Here is a 15,570-nt window from a genome sequence, read left to right as displayed (position 1 = left end):
GCAAATGTTTTTTTCCACCCTGCATGTTGCTCACAATACATGACTTTGATTTGGAAAACAATCATTATCATGATTAAATTATAAGATTTAAGGATGTTCATCGAAATTTAGAGGATGTTTAACCGAAATGATGCATTTGTAACCGGTTAATGGTATCAGTTAAAAGATTTAAAAATTCTATTTTATAATTTTTTTAGAGAGGCGCACCATTTGAATGGTTTACTAACAGCCCGAGTGTTTGTGCGCCTTGCATTTTGGCCTTGTGTGCTATGTGCTTGCAGTTAAAATAAAAGTCAGCCGAGCGGTAAAGGAGCATTACGTCAGTCGCATCTTTTTCATTCTTCGATCAAATGAAAACAGAGGCATTGAGTTGACAGCAGTGTTTGTGTTGTCAAGACAACTACGGATAACTTTTGAAGATGGTGGAGAGACTTGTGGTCGCTGTTTCAAGTTATCCAGAGCTGTATGACTTTACAAATCTTGAATATCACAATATTATTAAATATTACTATTATAACAACATGGACAGCAACACTCACACACAATACGGGTCAGCTGATTTAGTTATTTCCTAGGAACATAAAAAGAGCACCGCTCTTTTTTTTTTTTCGTCAACATAAAAGGTGGTGTGGTGCCCCTAACGCCCGATTCACACAGCGCTTCCGTGTCATCTCTTGACAGAGGGTGTGTCTGAAGTTGGGGCTGACGCGATCGTCATAGCAGCGTCAGCTTATGAAATTAGTCAGCAATCGGCTACTGTCTGAGCTGGTGTAGTTGTATACAGCGATCTGATTGGCTGACACTTCCGTTTGCACTTAAAGTTGAGAGTTCTAACTTCTGCAGAGAACAATATCACTGAAGCAGCGCCGACTGATCCACAATGCAGTTCGGCAACGCCTGACATCACCCATTCAAAGTGAATGGGAAGCGTTGATGCTGTTGACCCGTGTGAATGGATGGTAAATGTGCAACTGGAACACATATTTGTAAACTCGTGGGACGGTGACATGTGCAACCACTCATGACTAGACATATTTTGTCAAAGACGCAAAAAGAAAGAAGGTTATTTCTTGTCACAGTTAGACACAGACGAGTTAACACAAACCAGCACTGATGCTGATCGCTTCGGTCCTAGATCCGCATCATAAACTCAACAAATAGGCTGTTGATGATTCAGTGTACAACAATCCATTTAAAAAAATAATAAATCCTACATAATCTATAAATCAAACAAGTACAAAGAATGTCTTGATTTTTGCATAATATTTTACTCCGCACCAAACTAAGGTCTTTATTTTATGGCTTCTAAAACATGTATACAAATTAATGCAATATTATACGTAAACAACAAAACATATGTGATAGTAGTCTATACTTTACTAAAAGTCAACATACAGTATGAGCCTTAAGGTGAATTGACAGTTTGTCATTGTCTTTCATCACACGCACCATGCACACATTAACCGTGAGTGAGATGGAAATAAGTCATAACCATAAGACATACTTATAATTTCTATACAAAAATGTTGACAGATGTTTTGTGATATAATAATAATAATAATAATAATAATAATAATAATAATAATAAATAATAGTAATAATAATAATAATAATACATTTGAGGTAGCATTATATATTTATTTTTTTGACCAAAAAAAAACATGATTGGAAAAAACAGCCTATTCCTGTTATTAAAGAATTCAGTCTGTTTTCATTTTGTAATCTAAATTTGTCATTTAAGTGAAAAATATCTAAAGGAGGACTTTATTCTATTCTTTTTTCTATGCTGTTGGAAACTTTACAGGTTCGTAAAAAGATGTTCTGTTCTGTACGCTGTTGTTCTACTATTAAAATAAATCAGTATTTTAAATTGCAATATTTATTGTAACACAAAATAGATACATCCAGACTGGACTGTTTTAGCAACTGGCTCAATGAAAAGAAGGACTAAGCAAAATTGTTTCTGCTTTATAATTAATGTTCTCAACTCACAGCAATGCAACTTTACAAAAACTTTACAAAATTCACAGTGCAATTGTTTGCATTCAGTACTTTATTGTTATTATTATTTTCCATTTTCCATATTTGCAATGCCTGTATGTTGGGATTTATTTGCAGTCCACTTGGAATCCAACTTGCAAATCAATTTTGTCTTTATTGGCAATGATTGTTTCAAAATTCAAATGGCATTAACATGCCTGTGTTTTTATTTCTGTAATAAAGAAACACAGAAAGAAACTGTCAAGCCAGGATCTTGATGGTTTATGTTGTTTACATGAAGAAATCTGCAGTGTTACAAGTTAAACAAAAATTCTCATAAACAATTAAATTTTGAATTTAAATAGTTTTTGTCTAACGTTTACATTAATTTTACATTTTGAATAGCCTTGTTTTTTTTTTTGTTTTTTTTACATTTTGAATAGCCAAAATTATATATATATACTTCATTTATAGAAGTTTTTATAAAAATATAACAGTATATAGTGTACATCATGTATATATGTTAAGAAAATTATCTTGGTGTTATTAATTGATATTAACTAGAACATGCACCAAAACACTAGCAGACAATACAGCAATTATACATCACCATAAAAAATAAAAAAATAAATAAAAAAAACAGACTAATGGAATAATAAGGAAAGCAAGAAAAATGGGTAACACTTTATAATAACTACACACTATTAATCATTTACTAAGCATTAGCATCTAGTGAGTTCATTATCTGTTAAGCATTAACTCTACATTAATAAACGTTAATAAACAGTTTATGACTGTAGCTACAAATGCTTTATTCTTGTCTTACAAAAACATTTATAATGTGCTTAATAATTGTACTTTCATTCTTTGTTAATGATTTATTTTTAATTTCTATAAATTAAGAATTGCATCATTTACAAACCAGTTGTATTTAAGAGTAGTTGAGGGGTTTTAGGATCATTCAGAATGAGTTAGTAAATGATTAATAAACTATTGAAATCAACATTTATATATCTTATTATTTAGGCATATACTAATAGTTAACTAATACGTTAAAAATGCTTTATTAACTCAACTTCATGCAGTTTTGTGACCTAATCTAAAGTGAGGACTATTTCTGCTTTACAAATCCCTTATAAATGACCAATAAAGGCTCAGAATCAAATGAACATCAATCCTTGCAATCTTATTTAAAAAGTAAAATTACTGTAAAGTTTAAACATTGCTGAATAATAGGAGTGTCAAAATACAACATAAAACTGGATAAAACATCAACGACACTATAATAATATAACAATATAGTAAGATGCAATGTTTAAACTCAACAGTGATTTTATTTCAGGTAAGGTTGCAAAGATTTATTTTTAAATAAAACAGTTTCATGTGTGTATCTTTAAATGAATAGGAATGAATAACGTCATTTTTCCTGTTTAAAATTTAATTGAGCCTTTATTTGTCATTTATAAGGGATTTATAAAGCAGAAATAGTCCTTACTTTAGATTAGGTCACAAAACTAGATGAAGTTGAGTTAATAAAGCATTTATTAACATATATAGTACTTATTAATGTATGCCTGATTAATAAGATACAGTATATGAAGGTTGATTTCAATAGTTTATTAATCATTTACTCACTCATTCTGAATGTTCCTTAAAACTCTCAGCTACTCTTAAATACAAATAATTTGTAAATAATGCGATACTTAATTTAGTAATGAAAAATAAAATCATTAACAAAGTATGAAAGTACAATTATTAAACACAATATATTGGTGCTTATAAGTCAATAATAGAGCATTTGTAGCTGCAGTTGTAAACTGCTTACTAACGTTTATTAATGTAGAGTTAATGCTTAACAGATAATGAACTCACTTGATGCCAATGCTTAATAAATGATTTATAGTGTGTAGTTATTATAAAGTGTTACCGAAAAAGGTTACCAACAAAAAATAATTACAGAAGCATTATTAACCTATACATCTAAGGAAGGGGCCCCATATTTTGTCATACAACTTCTGTTTGCCAAATCTAGAGAAACAAAACCTTTCCAGCTTGAGGACAGAAACCATTTAAACTAACCATTTAAAACATTTTGGAGGTGTCGTTGATTTCACTCCATCAGAATCACTCTATTGGTCATCACCATATCATACCAAACATAAGGGAGAGTTGTTTATGCTTAGGCGAAATTAGAGCCTGGTCTGAATATCCAAATAGTGCTAATTCCGCATCAGTTTTAAAGTCCATTTCAACAGCCTGGGAATAAAGTCTGAAGATACTTTTCCAAAACTCAGATACTTCTGGACAGCACCAGAATATATGACCATAAGTCCCGACTGCGCCATTGCATTTATCACACAGAGGAGAGATAGAAGGATACAGCTTGTTAAGTTTAGCTTTAGTATAGTGTAATCTATGCATCACTTTAAATTGTATGAGCTCTAGTCTAACATTTATAGAATTAAATAATATTTTAATATTAATCTTGTAACAGTTTTCCTGTTACTATTTGAAAATTCTACCTGTAGTAGCTATCTCTCCCATTAGGGGGGGATCTAGGTAGTAAGTCTCCAATCTGCTTAAAAGGAGGTAGAGTAGAAGCAGTAGGGAGGAAGTATGGTGCCTAGCACATGGAAAGGCTTCTTCACTGCGCTGTTGTTTGTTGATGCCCTTATTTGAGAACATTTTTGTTCTTATACCTCAGATAGGGTTTTTGGTATACACTTTAAGTCATCAAAACAGGACCTGGACAATCCATCCTCATATCCGCAGACTTTTCCCATCCACTTTCCTACTGATTCCGTGGCCAACCATTGATGAACTGTTTGCTGAAATTGATCTTTCATGTGATTCACTTAAGGACTGATGGTATCTTTTTTGCTTGCTATAAATACTGGATTCAATGAGAAAGACACTTATCAAATGCTTATTTCTGTCGAAAAGTGATCATTAATGAGTTGACTGCTGATCATTGCATATCCCCAGTGTGTAACAATAATTATTCATACCTGTTGTCATATACATTTATTCTAAATACACATGAATCTCTGAAAGTTGTTTTTGTGGTCTCTCAATTTCTTTAATTTAGCTTAAAAAAAAAGTAGTTGTTACAATCTGACTAGTTAACAGTTAATATTCGATTTACAAGTGGCGGTTGTTGGTTGGCAAAATTTTACCGAAATGAGCATCCCTAATAAGATTTTATCTGACATTTATTATTTAAGTATAATAAAGTATTTTTTTTTTATTTAGAAAACAGGATCCAGTTGAACTATTTAAGATTTTCTTTTCAAGAATGAACTTTCTTCTGTAGTATTTATTTGCTTTTTATTAATATCAAGATAATTACATTGCCATTTGCTTACAGTTACTGTAAAATACAATTTAATACTTACATTTTACTATAATGGTTTTAAATTAGCTTATTAAAATCTATATATTTAATTTAGTTTTAAGTGAATTCATGTATTTTTTAATAAATTTTTAACTATTCATAGTAGTTTTTCAACCTCTGTTAATCGACAGTATAACACTTAATTAGGTTGTTTTTTGAGTTACATTTAATTATTTTTTTTCAATTTAATGTTTAATTAATGATTGGTTTTATTTAATGTTTATTTGGAAACTAAATATTTTTACAGTGAGAACAACGTTTAAGAACAGTTTTCAACTTATGCTGAATCTCACAAAAAATTGCAAGAAATGTATAGATCATTTCATATATATATATATATATATATATATATATATTTTCTTTTCTTTTTTTAAATAATAATGCATTTATTTTAAAACGTTGTGTTCATTTTTTTGTATAATAACAAAATAATATATATGAACTGTCATATCACTGACCAAAATAAAAGTATAAATTGTGATCACTAAAGCAGTAGAGTATGATTTATTCATTCTGCATGCTTAATGCTGAGAACTAAAGTGCTGGAGATACATATTACTGCATCTGCTATGCGAAATTTACAACTTAACTGTACAGTGTCTTGTTGTAGCTACATTAGCCTAAGTGAAACAAGCAAATATTGTCATAAAATGTCACACATACTGTAGTCATAAGGCATGGAGGGCCATCAATATTTCTGGATTCTGACCACTCTTTTTTTACACTGTAAAACCTAATAGTTTACAAATTTTTGTATAATGCATATTTTTACAGAACTTTTACAATTTTTACATTTTGATACTACAAGAACATGCTTGAAAACTACAACTTAAAACATTTAACCTAGCTTTTTTATGATGTGTTGGATAGTGGCTTTTATTTTGAAGCTTCCAAAAGCGCATAAATGGGTTGTATAACCAACCCATTAGCTGCCAGGGTGTTAATGTGTGTCTTATGAAGCAGATCAATGTGTTTTTGCAACACATTTAAGGTTTGTAAAATTATGAATAAGCATGATATCAATCCAACAGCTTTGATAGGGATACAGCTGCAATTAGAAGTTACCGTGAAGTATTGATATTATTTATTAAATTACGCATTATTATATTTTATTAGCGTCTACCCCTACCTCAACCCTAAACCCGACCTCACGGTTAAAATGTTATTTGTTGTGCTGTGTCACAAAAAAGGAATGCTACATTGATGTGAGTATCCTTAGCTGTAGCCCATCTAGACTTCATCGCGCTGCAGAAGAGGGTGAGGTCTAGATGGAATACAGCTATGGATACTCGCGTAACTAAAGCATAATCTAATAAAATAAAATTTGATCAGATTATGCAATATTAATTAGTGTATTCTCAGCTATATCTAATAATCGCATAATAAAAATGCCACTTGTTAACATCAGATCGCAGCTATATGCCCTTTAGCTACAGCAGTGGTGACGGTTATCCATCATATAACAAATAATACTCTCATTATTAAGCTGTTAAAAAGACAAAATATACATTCCTCATGAAGAAACAAAATACAATATATACATAGATCATCGGGGCTGGTGGGTCACGTGATAAACTTGACAGGTCACCATGGGAACTTTTCAAGCTATTTTTAAATTAAAGTGACAGTCACCAAAACTGCACATTAGGATCAAAGTCTAAAAGGGGTAGATTTCAAGAGTTATAAAATATAGTTTGTAGGATATTTTGAGCTGAAACTTCAAGTACACACTCTAGGAACATAGGAGACTTATTTTACATCTTGTAAAAAGGAGCATCTTGTACAGCAGGTCCCCTTTATTTACAATTGAAGCTTACACTTACATACATTTATATATCTGAACAGTCATTTCACTGACCTAAATAACTGAATAAACTGTGCTTGGAAAAGCTGTAGTTAATGATTTATTCATTCTGTGTTTGATTCTGAGAACCGAAGCGCTGCGGATATCCATATTTCAGTTTAATATACAGTAATCAAATTTTGAGTTTACATAACTTTTTTTCTGTTAAGTACAGTGAACAGTTTTACAGTTACACCATATCTTTGCAATGTCTGAAAAATTGTTTTTGCAGAAATCCTATTAAATGACACCAAATCTGTGTGTCTGTTTTCCTGCCTTTCCAGAGCTCAAAGCCATTGTCAAAGTGAAAATAAGTTCCTGAAGTATTAGTTCCTGTGTTCCCACATATCTTCAGTATACTTCTGCATTATCTGAACTTGTCTTAGCATGCAAGAGGCTGTTGTGTTCAAATCGTTTTTTCTCTGCAGTTTCTCTGAAACACCAGGGGCATGATGAGACCTGCTCATTTGGTTCTTTTATGTCATGCTATCAGCATCATCGCTGAGATGTAACCTTCTAATTAATATTTACCGAAGTTAAATGATCTTGACGTTTAGTTTAGGGTGTCCTTACCCATGTTTTATTATGCAAGTTTGTATTGTGATATTATTATTATTTTACAGAAGAACAGTATGCAGTATAAAGAGATAACAATGGCAGACATAATATGGTTAACTGGGACAAAACTAAGTATGTTATGCAAGTATACGTTTCTAGAATAATTCATTGCAGTCTCTGTGGTCTGTGATTATATTCATTTCCAGCAGTGGTTATCATTGTTTTGTCTTCTAGGGTTTTGCTAGTTAGATTCAAGTTTTGTTTATAGCAAAGAACATTTGATATTTGATAATTGAACGTATTAGGATTGTTATATATATATATATATATATATATATATATATATATATATATATATATATATATATATATATATATATATATATATATATTTTTTTTTTTTTTTTAATTTTTTTTTTAAATAAGCTAATTTTTTCCTTGACAACACTTAACTTTTGTGTGTGTGTGTTTGTGTTTATAGTTTTATTTCAGGTATCTCTCTTATGAAGGACATTGTAATGACTACTGTAAAATTAGGAAAAATCTGGAGAAATATTATTAATACCACTTATTGAATAATAAATCCTGACAAAACATCAAATTATTTTTAAATAATTCTAAAAAACATAATAATTATAATAATATTAATAATAATAATAATTATAATAATAATATTTTTTAATTAGTATTATTATTATTTTGTTGTTATTGCTCCTACTACAGAAAAAACTATGAAAACGGCATAATTTCAATCGCAAACAAATCATGCCCAAACTGTAAAATGAACAGTGACTCACCAGGTTTCATGTTCTTTGAAGTCTGTGTTTATCTCTGGATAAGTATAGTATAGTCTAAATGCTGTCTTCTTGTGTTGAGAGTGGGAGAATATAAACGCTCTGTCTCTCTGGTCGGTCTCTCCTCTCTCGATCTCCTCTTATTCTACACTGTGGGTTGAGTCTCCAACCTGCACAAACCCTCCCCCTCCCTGCTTCCTCTATTTTGGTTTTTCCCTCCCTCTTCGGCTTATCTCTTTAAGTTCCTCAAGTTCCTGTGTGCAAGAGTTCCTTTGATATCTGCAATGAATCTTTTATACATTTGCTGAAATGCTTTATTCATGAATTCAAACTGGTCACAACTGGTCAAAAAGTTTGGAATTGGTATTTATTTATTTTTTTCTTTTCTTTTCTTTTTTTTTTGTAAGTCAAGTTTATTACGTTTTTTTTCTCACCACACATGCATTTATTTGATTAGAAATACAATAGAAAAAAAAATAAAAGTTGAATTTACCCCAGACTTCATTTTCATGTGATCCTTCAGCAATGGTTATGCTGATTTGCTGTTCTGTTATGATCAATTATTATCAGTGTTGGGGTAACACATTGAAGCAAAGCAAGTTACATAATAATATCACTTTTTTAAGTAACAAGTAAAGTAACGCATTACTTTTAAGAAATAAATATTAATATTTGAATTGCTTTTTTTGAAATATCATGAGTTACTGTTTAGTTTAATCAATTAGCTTTAAAAAAAATAAATTGCTGAATTAAAATTTAAGTAGTCACAATAAGTCATGCAGTCAATGAGAGTAGATATTTATTAATCTGAACGCATCAAAGAAAAGGAAAAAGGGATTGTCTCAATGGACAGTGGTTTTACTTAAGACAAACTGTACAAAAGCAGCAAGCGCATTGCTTTAAACTTTCAATAATCTGTATGGCATGTATAGCTTCTCACATAAAATTATAATTTACATACTTTTTGGACCAGCTGATCATCTTCTTCTGATCTGATCTGATCGACCCATTAAAACACTTAGCAGACTGTCGTGTTATTTTGCCTAATTAATTGACGAAAGCTGTGATCTTTGATGCTCTGAAGGTGATTCATTTTCGAACAGACAGGCCCATGTGACATAATTTGGTTCTTTTCTTTATTGACATTGGGCTGACCCAATCCCAAACTTCCATTTTGGGCTCTGTGTAAGCATGCAACGTCTGTGTATTTGTCAAAATAGTCGAGAGTTACCCCTGCTTCTCACCCCACACACGCATAAGGAGAGCAGAAGCGGCAAATAGGCAATTGCGTCTGTAGTGCGCAGTGGATCGACAACTATTCCACAGAACATTATATATTCCTGTCTATTCTATATAGTTACCTATCCGTCAATGAAAATTTACTATTTTTTTTTACTTTTTATCTGCACCAAGGCCCGCGGCAACTTCCTCCTATGCTGTTTCTATAACCTGTCAGTCTCTATTTTACAAATTATATATATATATCATAAAGAATGTATGCTTCTCAAGCTGAGGAGTGTCATTCATATATTTTAAGATGCATTCGGTCAGAAGACAATTGCATGAAATATCATGACATTTTGTTTTTGTTTGTCAGCATGATGTAGGCCTATAAAGTTACAATAATATTTATACAATATGGTTATAATGATATTTATACATGACCAAACTAGTGTGCAACTTATGCAAAACTAATACTTTTTTAACATATAGTTTTGTAGTTCAGGCCCAAACAAATATTTGTTGCATTTTTTGCAAATAATTGTTTAAGTTCATTTAATTGACTATTTACAATCTTTAAGCTATGTTTTATGTTTCATTGTTGAGTCAAACATTTTTTAAGGTTCTGTGATACAACTTTAATTTTATTTTGTTAATTAACATTATTTGTGCGCATCTGCAAGCCGTTTTTGTTATGTTCATTATTTAATATAGGCTTCCTCAAAACACACAGGCACACATAAGATGGAGTTCAAGTGTGGTTTATAATTGTATAATAATAATAATATTATTATATAATAATAATAAGTTATATTTTAAAAGTTTTTAATTAGTCAATTCTCATAATTTCCTATTTATGGGTTTTGTGCTTTTATAGAATAGGAGTTGGTAAACCTATTTAAGGTCGTGCACAGATGAGGAGCAATTTGATTGAATGTAGTGGGCCGCTCTGTCCCAAAATGCCAGGGCCGATTTATTTATTTATTTATTTATTTATTTATTTATTTATTTATTTATTTATTTATTTATTTATTTATACATTTGACATTATTATTGATCATACATTTATACATTAATACATTATTATTGATAATAACAACAATAACAATAATAATAATAATAATAATAATAATAATAATAATAATAATAATAATAATAATAATATTAACAATAATGTCGCCATAAGATTAATAATAATAAAATATTATTATTATTATTATTAATAATAATAATAATAATAAATATACTATATAATAAAATAATAATACAACAACAATAATAATAATAATAATAATAGTAAAAATAATAATATTAATAATAATAAAGAATAATTAAATACTACTACTACTACTACTAAGAATAATAATAATAGTAGTAGTAATAATAATATTATTAATAATAATAAATAAATAATAATAATAACAACAATAATAATAATAATAATAATAATAATAATAATAATAATAATAATAATAATAATAATAATACATTTGAGGTAGCATCATATATTTATTGTTTTGACAAAAAAAAAAAAAAAAACATGATTGGAAAAAACAGCCTATTCCTGTTATTAAAGAATTCAGTCTGTTTTCATTTTGTAATCTAAATTTGTCATTTAAGTGAAAAATATCTAAAGGAGGACTATAATAATAATAATATTAGAATATAATACTAAAAATAATATTAATATTATGTAATAATAATAAAAATGTTGTTATAATAATAATAATAATATTAATATTAATAATAATAATAATAATAATAATAATAATAATAATAATAGTAATTATAAGAACAGCAATATTAATAATAATAAAACAAAAATGAAAATATGAATAATAATAATAATAATAATATCAATATTTATTATTATTATTATTATTATTATTATTATTGTTATTATTATTATTAAAAAATAAAAAATAGGCTTTTTGAGAACAAAGTCTTAGTAATCCCAATTTTTACTAGAAGTGTACTCATCTGCGATTAATAATATTTTACGGCATGCAATGTTTATGGCTCTGCTACTGTATATGGTGATTATATTTAAAACAATAAAGCATGTTATCGTGAAGCTCAGGACTGCCAGCATGACTCAGGTTATTTGGGATCACATCCGCTCTGTATAAATGCAGTGACAGTTAAGAGGGAAATGATCCTCTAGGCGTCCCGAGGGCCGTTTGATGGAGCTGTTCCGGCTCTTGAGTCCAGCGCCATCTATTACAGCTGTGACCTCTGAAGGATGCGAGTGCTTGAGAGGAGACTCTTTCCAAAACATCTGTGTCCTTCAAGGAGGTTTGCTTCTTTAAAGAGATAGTTTAACCCAGTGGTTCTCAAACTGTGGTACGTGTACCACTAGTGGTACGCAGGCTTCCTTCTAGTGGTACGTGAAGGAATGAAATATGTCATGTACATGCTACACATATTTCAAAATTTATTAAAAATGATGTATATAATATGCCATATGGCATATAGCCTATATTTTTGAGGTAATCTGCCACGTTTTTTTAACTGTGCAGGGTTGTAGCTGCTTTACTGGGCCTACTACGCTACTGTATTTCAATATTGTTCATTTTGGTGGTACTTGGAGAGACTATTTTTTTCTGAGGTGGTACTTGATGAAAAAAGTTTGAGACCCACTGGTTTAACCAAAAAGGATAATCAGCTGGTATGGAACACCAAAAAATGAAAAATGCTGTCATTGTTTACTCATTCAGGGGCTTAACAGGGGAAGTTGCTTCTGGGGCTCTGGCCCTTAATGCTTTTTTTCAGAAGCCCCAGATATATTGTGTTAAAGGTTTGTTAAAAAAACATCTTTCTTAAACACATTTTTTTGCAGAAAAATGTATAATGGTTAAAAGAACTGAACATTTATTTTGTATTTATTCACCCGTCAGTGCTTACAAACTTTTGAGTTTCTTTATTCTGTTGAATATAGAAATGAAATATTTTGAAGAAAGCCAAAAACCTGTAACCATTGACTTCTATAGAATTATTTTTTTCTACTATGGAAGTCAAAGGTTGCAGGTTACAATTTTCTTCAGAATAACGTATTTTGTGTTTAACCAAAGAAAGAAAGTCAAATAAGTTTTGAAATGAGTTTTTTTTTAATATCATGCTGTATTAGTCAATAATATATATTTAAAGGGATAGTTCAGGTATTTACTAACTATTTACTATTAAAGTACTTCCAAACCTTTTTTATTATTATTATTATTATTATTATTATTCCAAAGTTTTTTTTTTCTGTTAATCACAAAAGACAATATTCGGAAGAAAGATGAAAACCTATAAACATTAACTTCCATTCTAGGAAAAACTAATTCTATGGAAGTCAATAGTTTCAGGATCCCAACGTTTTTCAAAACATCTTCTTTTTTTGTTTAAAAGAATAAAGAAACTCAAATGGATTTAAAACAGTTATTCCCTATGCTGTTCATATTAATTTCTCATTTTAACCTGTTTGAATACTTATAAAATGCTGGTTTGTTTCTAGTCAAATTAAACCTGGGGGTTAATTTTTTAATATTGTTTTTTAAGTGAGTATTTGGGTTTGTCCATATTTTATCCACATCTGTCTTGAATCAGACAAGCATTTTTAGAGAGTATGCTGTCATCTGACACTCACTTTATTTAAATTATTTGGTAATTAATAACATTTACGTTATGTAATATTTCACATATTTTAAAAAGTTTCATACCGAACATACTGTATGTTGTCATATGCTGACTTGATACATAAGACGTAATATTGTCCAGGGTTGTCATTTTAATGCATTCTGTGACCTATTTTGTTTGATTTTATACATAAATGATTATAAATGTATTTGACCAATTCCAGCATTATGGATGTGACATTTGCAGTAAAAACTCAACACATAAATCCGTATAGAAAGTATGTTAACATTAAATTGAACCATCTGTTTATATTTTCCAGAACAACTAATTACAGAGTTATGGGACCAGAAAAACATCAATCTGTAAACATGTTTTGTACTTTAAATGTGGAAAATAAACATATGGATGTGACAAAAAAAGTCTGCGGGTTTACAGTATACAACATACTCTGTAGAAATTCTGTGAATTAAACTGCACAACCCAAAAGACATAATGATAATCAAAAGGATATAAGTTGGCTCTCTATAAAACAAAAATGATTGGTTTTATTCAATTTAATATTTTCATATTTATGAGGTAAAAACTGTTGTTATGGATGTGACATCTCTCAGTTATGGATGTGACGGATGTGAAATTGCCACTTGTGTGACTTTGGTAAATTAAATAAAATAGATTGAAAACATTGACAGATGCATTTTTGCGTATTTCTAAAGTACTGTGAAACACTTGCTTACATAAAAAACCCAGAAATGGTTTCCAAATTTTATAGGCAACTTACTTTTTTTCATTGCTAGGTTGACATCTGCTCATTTCTATTAGAATTTCTGAAATTTAAAGGGCACCTATGGTGAAAAATCTACTTATCAAGCTGTTTAGTCAGACATATACTTGAAGTCAGAATTATTGACCCCCCTTTGAATTTTTTTTTTCTTTTTTAAATATTTCCCAAATGATGTTTGACAGAGCAAGGACATTTTCACAGTATGTCTGATATTTTTTCTTCTGAAGAAAGTCTTTATTTTATTATGTCTAGAATAAAAGCAGTTTTTAATTTATGAACAATTTTAAGATCAAAATTATTAGCCCCTTTAATAATTTTTTTTGTTTGACTGTTTACAGAACAAACAATTATCATCCAACAACTTGCCTAATTACTCTAACCTGCCTAGTTAACCTAATTAACCTAGTTAAGCCTTTAAATGTCACTTTAAGCTGTATAGAAGTGTCTTAAAAATTATCTAGTGAAATATTACCATCGACCAATAGACGAATTACCAACCTACATCATACATGACATCACATGGGTCCCCGGTTGCAAAAAAAAAGACCGGCTGCAATAGCAAACATGTCATGTTGTGCTGTAGGATGCCAAACTTGAAAGTCCAAAAATAGAAAACATAACTTTTACTGTACGCCACACTGCTTTAATGCTAACTGCAGACATATTTGGCTAAAAGGGAGCTGAATGTAGTGACAACCTAACTAGAAATGCTGGACTCTGCAGTTTTCATGTTATATCAGGTAAGTTCATGCTATGCTGAATCATACACATTACTCGTTTTTGATTGCAGCAATGATTACAGCAAAAACTGTTACATATGGTTAATTAAACTATGTAAGTGTAAGTTAAGGTAAAGTAGGTTTTATTTTCACACATTCATTCAGTGACAACTTCACAATCACAAACACAATCCCTATATTGTTTACCACGGCACTTAATATTGTTCGGTCTGAAATAACCTGCAAGTGTTATTTCATTTCAGAAACAACATTAACACTGTTTATTTGATAGTGAACAATGTTGTACTTTGATAGTCATTGGCTGCTAATATGATTTCGCTATTTAGAATTTGCAAATAATACTTTTGTGAAATTATATTAAGTAGAAAGTCCTAATGTGTGAATATAAAACCGACTTTACCTTTATGTGAAAGTTCACATACCCTGCCATATAGTTCGCTGTTAGAATGCAGTTGTTTTGCAAGGCCTTGTACAGTTCTGTCTTCTTTCCTTGTCTTCGGCTTTTCAGAACCTCGGTTTTTAGCACTAAATTGAATCTGGTAATTATGGAACATTATTTCTTGCACATGACCACAAAGAACAATATTGTTGGCATCCAAAGACTTGTAGGCCTTTAACTTCTCTCTTGTGAATCACTTGGA

General features: G+C 30.0%; 1 protein-coding gene across 2 annotated transcripts in view; it reads right to left on the bottom strand.

Annotated features, from left to right (window-relative positions):
* The window catches only part of lzts1 (leucine zipper, putative tumor suppressor 1), a 66,281-nt gene extending 57,560 nt beyond the window's left edge, over window positions 1-8,721 (bottom strand). For both annotated transcript variants that reach the window (XM_009304165.4, XM_073910973.1), the window contains exon 1: window positions 8,573-8,721. The gene's annotated coding sequence lies outside the window, so the exon portion shown is untranslated. The remainder of the gene's footprint in view (window positions 1-8,572) is intronic.
* Between the last annotated feature and the right edge of the window lie 6,849 nt (window positions 8,722-15,570).

Source organism: Danio rerio, chromosome 8 (genome assembly GCF_049306965.1).
Source record: "Danio rerio strain Tuebingen ecotype United States chromosome 8, GRCz12tu, whole genome shotgun sequence".
NCBI lineage: Eukaryota > Metazoa > Chordata > Actinopteri > Cypriniformes > Danionidae > Danio > Danio rerio.
The sequence above is the reverse complement of the archived record's forward strand: the minus strand, read 5'-3'. Positions and strand labels throughout refer to the sequence as shown.